Source organism: Oncorhynchus kisutch, linkage group LG2 (assembly GCF_002021735.2).
Source record: "Oncorhynchus kisutch isolate 150728-3 linkage group LG2, Okis_V2, whole genome shotgun sequence".
In the NCBI taxonomy this organism is placed as follows: Eukaryota; Metazoa; Chordata; class Actinopteri; order Salmoniformes; family Salmonidae; genus Oncorhynchus; species Oncorhynchus kisutch.
Window position 1 is genome coordinate 67,211,348 of NC_034175.2, and position 9,817 is coordinate 67,221,164.

Here is a 9,817-nt window from a genome sequence, read left to right on the forward strand (position 1 = left end):
TGGCCTTGTTTGCATGGGGCTTCTCTCTCTCCGTTAGAATGGAGAGTTTCTCTTCAATCCCCATGATATTGGGGTCATTTAATTTGATTGTTTCTTGATTAGGCTAATTACAATTTTGTTATTGTGTTCTAAATGCTACAATACTAATATCATTAGGTGAATATTACGTTAAATATTAATAATAATGTAGGGTACGCTATGATAGCCTAATTGCAATGTCAATATTATATATTAGCCTATATTATCATCTAATCAATGAGTCTGTAATTTATTTTCTTCAGAAAAGGGAACTTTACCTAGAGCACCCGAGGCAGCACAGCTCTCAAGACGTGTCAACCCCTCTTTGTGTATCGTCCAATCAACAGGAGTCCTGCTCTCTACTTCCGCTGGTAATTGGGGGAAGATGGGAAAGGCGTGCGCACGCATGGCACAGGGTAAACACTCGCTTCCAGAGAGGAACGGGTAGAAGTGTCAGATGGAAGGAGAAAAAGAGTGAAGGAAGAAAATAGATAAAATCATTTATGTAGACGGTTGTGTCATTTGGAATTGTGAAGCTTTCAACACTTCAGATTCGAAGAGCAGATGCGGAGAAGAGTGGTGTTTTTCCGACAAGCCTCCTTCGATACGGATCCTAGAAGAGAGCGTCCTTTTGTGGGAGTTTACTGAATATATACGTCCAGCAGAAAACCAAAACTTTTCATATTTTAATTCTTAAAAATAAAATAAAAATCCTACGGAATGCATAAAGATAATTTTCTATTCATCAATCGCTGCCTTTAAACTGGTGGAACGTGAATACATTTTCATAGGCCTACTAATAGATAAACAAAACATGAACTTTCATTTGTATTTTTGTTAATCTTTTCGATGGATTAGTTGGCATTTTTTTATCTCCGTTTTATGGCATAGTATAACATTCATCACGCTTTCTCAAAATTTAAAAACATTTTTATTGGATTATAGAGCACTCTGTTTGAGAAGATAAATTGATCCAACGAGGGAAGAGGGAGATCAATCACAGGCTTTATGGTTTGGGGAATGGCAACAGCCACCTCCAGTCCATACCTGGCCAGCAATAGGATCCTGTCCACCGGATCCATCGTGCACTCAGACCGGGGGGTCGGTGACATGCAGCCGGGGAGCACCGCTGTCACCTCGGTGTCGGACGGATACAGAGGGGACTCTTCGGTGAAGATGGTGCAGAGTGACTTTATGCAGGGCGCTATTGCGACGAGCAACGGGGGACACATGTTAAGCCATGCCCACCAGTGGGTGACATCCCTGCCACACGCCGCCGCTGCAGCAGCCGCAGTGGCAGCTGCCGAAGCCGGTTCTCCCTGGTCTCCCGGCCCGGTGGGAATGACAGACAGCCCGCAGCTGCAGGACGTGAAGAGAAACTCCGGCAGAGAGGACCTGCACTCGGGCTCCGCTCTACACCACAGGTCTTCGCATCTGGGCTCCCACCAGGCACACCCAGGAGCCTGGGGAGGCACCTCAGCCGCTCACATATCCAGCATCTCCGAAGGACAGCAGCAGCAACAGTCGCTGATTTACTCCCAGCCCGGGGGATTCACGGTTAACGGGATGCTCAGCTCACCGGGTAGTAGAAGCCTAATGCACCCGGGGATGGTGAGGGGGGAATCCCCTGATCTCGACCACGGCAGCCACCATCATCACCATCACCACCACCACCAGCATCCACATCATCCGCAGCACCACGTCGGGGTGAGCCATGACGCTCAGTCCGACGAGGATACGCCAACCTCGGACGACCTGGAGCACTTCGCCAAACAGTTCAAACAGCGCAGGATCAAACTGGGCTTTACACAAGCGGACGTGGGATTGGCGCTGGGCACCCTGTACGGAAATGTCTTCTCACAGACCACGATATGCAGGTTCGAGGCCCTGCAGCTGAGCTTCAAGAACATGTGCAAGCTGAAGCCGCTGCTCAACAAATGGCTGGAGGAAGCTGACTCGACCACCGGTAGCCCCACCAGCATCGATAAGATCGCGGCGCAGGGCAGGAAGAGGAAAAAGCGCACGTCCATCGAGGTGAGCGTCAAAGGAGCTTTGGAGAGCCACTTTCTCAAAAGCCCCAAACCAGCAGCCCAGGAGATCACCTCTCTGGCGGACAGTCTGCAGCTGGAGAAGGAGGTGGTCCGGGTCTGGTTCTGCAACCGCAGGCAGAAGGAGAAGAGGATGACGCCGCCGGGGCTGCCACACAGCCCGGAGGACGAGTACTCTCAGGTCGACAACATGAGCGCAGGCACACCGTCACCTTCCATGGACTGCAAGCGAATGTTCAGCGATACGTGAGAAATAAACAGAACACCGAACAATAATATTTTGGAGGGCTGAAATAAGACAGTGTCAGGGCTGAGAAAATACTAGCAAGATAAATTATATTTTACGTGTGCCAAGCGGGAACAGTTACTTTTAGGCCTACAAAAATCTTACCCATCCACATTACTCCATCCTGACCAACTGGTATGGTATTTTCTCTTAGGAAAGTTAGAAAGTTAGAAATTAAAACATGCGATATTAGGCAACACATTGTCGAATGGACAATCTTAATCCGTTTTTAGCCTGTTATATATTACAATAAAGTGTGTGTGCGTGTGTGTGTGTTTCACAAACTATATCTTTCCCTTTTATTTTATTTTGAACCAAAATGATTGTTTCAGTTCTCTGCCCCATCTTTGGCCCCATGTGAAAGACAACGATACGCTTTAACATCTCCCCATGATCGCCCTTGTTATTTTGTAATATTTCATATTGTGTGGGCCTATTTTAAAACAAACTAAATCAACGACACTTTTTTTTTGCAGCACTAATTGTTATTAGAAATGTTCCCTTCTGCAGTTGAAGGGGGTCACATTACATCCCAATTATATGCTTTTGTTTAGTTTTTACAGACAAGTTATGATATAATATTTTTAAGAATCTGAATCTTTTTCACCATGCTGACCTTCTGTTCTAAATGCTACCATATAATTAATGTACTATAATGAGCAATACTTTATTTACCCTCAACTTTGCATTACGTGGTATTGCTAACTTAACCCTTTTATTCAAGTTTGTTATGATTAGACTGTTATTGCAGTGATGATGATAGGCCTAAGCCTGCCTACATGTTATGTTCAAAGGAGCACGAATTCCCAAAAGCTGACGTCATTGTTGTTTGTTATAGCCTTGTATACTTCTATGTGATGATTTTGACAGTAGCCTAATATATTTTAAGTGGTTATTTCATGAAGGATTATTGAGAACAATACATTTGTCATAACGGATACCATTGTGTTTTCAATGTCAGCACACCAAAAGTACTATAGGCCAACTTTGAAGATCTGATGTGCAAAACATTCGACAAAGGCCTAATCGAGACCCTGTCTTGTAGGGCGGGCGGTGCTGCTCATCCTGACCTACTGATGTGAGAAGAAAACTTGCCACCCAACATACCAACTTAAAAAAGTTCAACTTCATTGAATTAATCCTCTATAGGATATACATGCAGGGGAGCGCAAAAAGGACATTTATGAAAAAAATACAAACTTTGGAGTGTGTTTTTGGTCTAATAGCCTAGTGAAATTATGTTAGTGTATTCCTGTTTTTCAGGATATGCTCTTTTAATGCAATGTACTGTAAATGCAGTCTACATTTTATTATTTGTGTAATGTTTTTCTTAGAACTAGAACTAATGATGCGTTCGTTTTTTATGAGGCTATTCGACATTGTTGATCTGTTTTGTGTTTAATGACTAGGCCTATTCATCCGCCTATAGTTTTTGCTGACCAAAACGAAAAAAAACAATAGGCCAAATTGTCTGTTGTCTTTATTTGTCCTGTTAGTTGTGTAAAGAAACACCCGAATAGGGGCCTGAAAAATCTTGAGGTATAGGACAAACCAGGCCTAATTGCTTTTGGTCACATTGCTATGCCTATAGGCTGTTACAGGCCTATTGAATTAACAATAATGCTAGCTATGGTGCCCGTGGACTGTTTGGGATCTCTGTAAATATACGATTTGGACTAGTTTTGAGAAGTTCAAACTTGTTTCTTGGCGTGGGACAAAACACACCATCCACCTGTGAAAGATTCACATTTCGCGGATGATCATACCACAGCGGTATATATATATTTTACCATTATTTAACTAGGCAAGTCAGTTAAGAACAAATTCTTATTTTCAATGACGGCCTAGGAACGGTTGGTTAACTGCCTTGTTCAGGGGCAGAACGACAGCTTTTTACCTTGTCAGCTCGGTGATTCGATCTCGCATCCTTTCGGTTACAAGTTCAACACTCTAACCACTCTAGGCCGTCCCAAAGTTGCTAAGCAGCTCACTTAAAACCTTAATAAAAAGCATCCACTTCACTATCTTCCTCATTGAATTAAAACTGACATGTTAGACGTTTATAATAGGCCTACTTATTTGAGTAGGTTTACACGCTGTCATGAGACATGGAAAAGTGCTTATTTTAGACTACACAAATAGAATAGGCCTAGGCCTATTCCAGAAGAGAACAAAATATTCTAGATCAGAAAAAAATCAGAATAGCAATTTGCATAAACATAATTTAAAGATTATATATATACAGTACTAGTCAAAAGTTTGGACACACCTACTCATTCCAGGGTTTTTCTTTATTTTTACAATTTTCGACAATGTAGAATAATAGTGAAGAAATCAAAATGATGAAATAACACATACGGAATAATGTAGTAACCAGAAAAGTGTTAAATAAATTCGATTTTAGAGTTTAGATTATTCAAAGTAGCCACCAATGCCTTGATGACGGCTTTGCACACTCTCATTCTCTCAAATCAAATCAGTTGTTTTTGGTCACAAACACATATCTAGCAGATGTTATTACGGATGTGGTGAAATGCTTGCGTTCCAAGCTCCAACAGTGCAGCAGTATCTAAAAACAATTCACAACAATACACATTAATATTAAAGTAAAATACTGGAATTCAGAAATATATAAAATTACATGGAGTAATGTTGGAGTGGCATTGCCTAAAATACAGTAGAATGGAATACAGTATATACATATGAGATGACTAAAGCAGTATGAAAACATTATTTAAACATTATTCAAGTGACTGGTGTTCCATTATTAAAGGGGACAGTGATTCCAAATCTATGTATACACAGTTGAAGTCGGATGTTTACATACACCTTAGCCAAATACATTTAAACTCAGTTTTTCACAATTCCTGACATTTAATCCAAGTAGAAATTCCCTGTTTTAGGTCAGTTTGGATCACCACTTTATTTAAAAAATGTGAAATGTCAGAATAATAGTAGAGAGAATGATTTATTTTAGCTTTTATTTCTTTCACTACATTCCCAGTGGTTCAGAAGTTTACATACACTCAATTAGTATTTGGTAGCATTGCCTTTAAATGGTTTAACTTGGGTCGAAGGTTTTGGGTAGCCTTCCACCAGCTTCCCACAATAAGTTAGGTGAATTTTGGCCCATTCCTCCTGACAGAGCTGGTGTAACTGAGTCAGGTTTGCAGGCCTCCTTGCTCGTACACACTTTTTCAGTTCTACCCACAAATCTTCGATAGGATTGAGGTCAGGGCTTTGTGATTGCCATTCCAATACCTTGACTTTGTTGTCCTTAAGCCATTTTGTCACAACTTTTGAAGTATGCTTCGGGTCATTGTCCATGTGGAAGACCCATCTGCGACCAAGCTTTCACTTCCTGACTGAAGTTTTGAGATTTAGCTTCAATATATCCACATAATTTTCCGTTCTCATGATGCCATCTATTTTGTGAAGTGCACCAGTCCCTCCTGCAGCAAAACACCCCCACAACATGATGCTGCCACCCCTGTGCTTCACGGCTGTGATGGTTTTCTTCAGCTTGCAAGCCTCCCCCATTTTCCTCCAAACACAACGATGGTCATTATGGCCAAACAGTTCTATTTTTGTTTCATCAGAACAGAGGAAATTTATCCAAAAAGTACAATCTTTGTCCCAATGTGCAGTTGCAAACCGTAGTCTGGCTTTTTTATGGCGGTTTTGGAGCAGTGGCTTCTTCCTTGCTGAGCAGCCTTTCAGGTTATGTCGATATAGGACTCGTTTTACTGTGGATGTAGATACTTTTGTACCTATTTCCTCCAGCATCTTCAAAGGGTCCTTTGCTGTTGTTCTGGGATTGATTTTCACTTTTTGCACCAAAGTACGGTAATCTCTTGGAGACAGAACACGTCTCCTTCCTGATAGGTATAGCGGCTGCATGGTCACATGGTGTTTATACATGTGTACTATCGTTTGTACAGATGACCGTGGTACCTTCAGGCGTTTAGAAATAGCTCCCAAGAATGAACCATACTTGTGGAGGTCTACATTGTTTTTCTGAAGTCTTGGCTGATTTCTTTTGATTTTCCCATGATGTCAAGCAAAGAGGCACTGAGTTTGAAGGTAGGCCTTGAAATACATCCACAGGTACACCTCCAATTTACTCAAATGATGTCAATTAGCCTATCAGAAGCTTATAAAGCCATGACATAATTTTCTGGAATTTTCCAAGCTGTTTAAAGGGACAGTTAACTTACTGTATGTAAACTTCTGACCCACTTGAATTGTGATACAGTGAATTGTAAGGGAAATAATCTGCATGTAAACATTTGTTGGAACAATTACTTGTGTCATGCACAAAGTAGATGTCCTAACCGACTTGCCAAACCTATAGTTTGTTAACAAGAAATTTGTGGAGTGGTTGAAAAGCAAGTTTTAATGACTCCAACCTAAGTGTATGTAAACTTACGACTTCAACTGTACATGTAGGGCAACAGCCTCGAAGGTGCAGAGTTGGTAACCGCATGTAGGCCATTTAACAGTCTGATGACCTTAAGATAGAAGCTGTTTATCAGTCCCAGCTCTGATGCACCTGTACTGACCACACCTCCTGGATGATAGCAGGGTGAACAGGCTGTGGCTCAGGTGGTTGATGTCCTTTTTGGCCTTCCTGTGACATCAGGTGCTGTAGATGTCCTGAAGAGCAATTAGCTTGCCCATAGTGATGCATTGGGTAGACCACACCACCCTCTGGAGAGCCCTGCTTTTGTGGGCAGTGAAGCTTTATTTAAACTTTATTTAACTAGGAAAGTCAGTTAAGAACAAATTCTTATTTTCAATGACAGTGTAGGAACAGTGGGTTAACTGCCTTATTCAGGGGTAAATCAACATATGTTTACCTTGTCATCTCGGGGATTTAATCTTACAACCTTTTGGATACTAGTCCAACACTCTAACCACTAGGCTACTTGCCACCCCAACAACATAGCAAGTGGTGATACAGCCTGACAGGATGCTCTCAATTGTGCTTCTGTAAAAGTTTGGGTTTAGGTGCCAAGACCTCCTGAGGTTGAAGAGGTGCTGTAACACCTTCTTCACCGCACTGTCTGTGTGGGTGGACTCTTTCAGATTGTCAGTGATGTGTACGCAGAGGAGCTTGAAGCTTTCCACCTTCTCCACTGCGGTCCCGTCGATGTGGAGAGGGGCGTGCTCCCTCTGCTGTTTCCTAAAGTATACGATCAGCTCCTTTGATGTTGAGTGAGAGGTTATTTTCCTGGCACAACTCTCCCAGGGCCCTCACCTCCCTGTAGGCTATCTCGTCATTGTTGGTAATCAGGCCTACTACTGTTGTGTTGTCTGCAAACTTGATGATTGAGTTGGAGGAGTGTGTGGCCACGCAGTCATGGGGGAACAGCGAGAACAGGAGGGGACTGAGCACGCACCATTGTGGGGCCCCTGTGTTGAGGATCAGCGAAGTGGAGGTGTTATACCTTCACCATCTGGGGGCGGTCCGTCAGGAAGTCCACGAACCAGTTGCACAGGGCGGGGTTTAGACCCAGAGCCCCGAGCTTATTGATGAGCTTGGAGGGTCTTATCGTGTTGAATGCTGAGCTATAGTCAATGAACAGAATTCTTACATAGGTATTCCTCTTGTCCAGATGGGATAGGGCAGTGTGCAGTGCGATGGCGATTACATTGTCTGTGGATCTTTTGGGGCGGTATGCAATTTGAACAGGGTCTAGGGTGTCAGATAAGTTGATATGATCCTTAACCAGCCTCTCAAAGTACTTCATGATGACAGAAGGGAATGCTATGGGGCGACAGTCATTTAGTTCAATTACCTTTGCTTTCTTGGGTACAGGAACAATGGTGGACATCTTGAAGCAAGTGAGGACAGCAGACTGGGATAGGAAGAGTTTGATAATGTCTGTAAAGCGCTCCAGCCAGCTGGTCTGCGCATGCTCTGTTGACGCAGCTAGAGATGTCATCTGGGCTGGAAGCCTTGCAAGGGTTAACACGCTGAAATGTCTTACTCACGTCTGTCACAGAGAAGGAGAGCCCACAGGCCTTGGTAGCAGGCCACGTCGGTGGCACTGTGTTATCCTTAAAGTGGGCGAAGAAGGTGTTTAGCTTGTCCGGAAGCAAGACGTCGGTGTCCGCGATGTGTCTGGTTTTCCCTTTGTGGTCCGTGATTGTCTGTAGACCCTGCCACATACGTCTCGTGTCTGAACTGTTGAATCGAGACCACTTTCTCTTTGTACTGACATTTTGCCTGTTTGATTCCTTTATGAAGGGAATAACTACACCGTTTGTGTTCGTCCATATTCCCGGTCATCTTACCATGGTTAAATGCAGTGGTTCGCGCCTTCAGTTTTGCATGAATGCTGCCATCTATCCACAGTTTCTGGTTTGGGTAGGTTCTAATAGTCACAGTGGGTATAACATCTCCTATACACTTCCTGATGAACTCAGTTACCGTATTCGTGTATTCGTCGATGTTATTCTCAGAGGCTACCCGGAACATATCCCAGTCCTCGTGATCAAAACATTCTTGAAGCATGGATTCCGATTGGTCAGACCAGCATTGAATAAACCTTAGCACGGGTAATTCCTGTTTGAGTTTCTGCCTACAGGAAGGAAGGAGCACAATGGAGTCGTGATCAGATTGAGGGTGGGTAGGGCCTTGTAGGCATTTCGTTGAGTAGCAGTGGTCCAAAGTTTTACTAGCGCCAGTATTACAGTCAATGTGTTTGTAGAACTTCGGTAGCGTTTTCATAAAATTTGCTTAGTTAATTAAAACCATCACTTACAATAAATGTGGCCTCAGGATATGTGGTTTCCAGTTTGCATAAAGTCCAGTGTAGTTCTTTGAGGGCCGTTCGTGGTATCGGCTTGAGAGGAAATATACATTGCTGTGACTATAACTGAAGAGAATTCTCTTGGGAGGTAATATGGTCGGCATTTGATTGTGAGGTATTCTAGGTCAGGTGAACAAAAGGACTTGAATTTCTGTATGTTATCATAATCACACCATGAGTGTTTAATCATGAAACATGCACACCCACCTTTTTTCTTCCCGGAGAGTTCTTTATTCCTGTCTGTGTCATGTACTGAGAACCCAGATGGCTGAATATCCTGAGAGAGCCATGTATCCATGAAACAGAATATGTTACAATCCCTGATGTCTCTCTGGAAGTAGATCCTTACCCTGAGCTCATCTACTTTATTATCCAGAGACTGAAAATTAGCGAGTAATATACTTGGAAGCAAGGGGGCTGCACATTTTTGGGGCTGCCTCTCGTGCCTATTGCACTGCCGTGCTAACTCCTTATATCGCCACCGCTCGGCTTTAGCTGCCTCCAGCTCTTCCCTGGGATGGCGATATTCACCAGCCTGTGCCTAGGGTCCCTTACCGTCCAAAATCTCCTCCCATGTCCATTCCTCCAGATAGCTCTTCTCCTCCTTCTCAAGCTGCTTGGTCCTTTTGTGGTGGGTAGTTCTGTAA

General features: G+C 43.2%; 1 pseudogene; it reads left to right on the top strand.

The window, feature by feature from the left end:
• The first annotated feature begins 291 nt into the window (after positions 1-291).
• On the top strand, positions 292-3,292 carry LOC109870377 (POU domain, class 3, transcription factor 3-A pseudogene; annotated as a pseudogene).
• Positions 3,293-9,817: the final 6,525 nt, after the last annotated feature.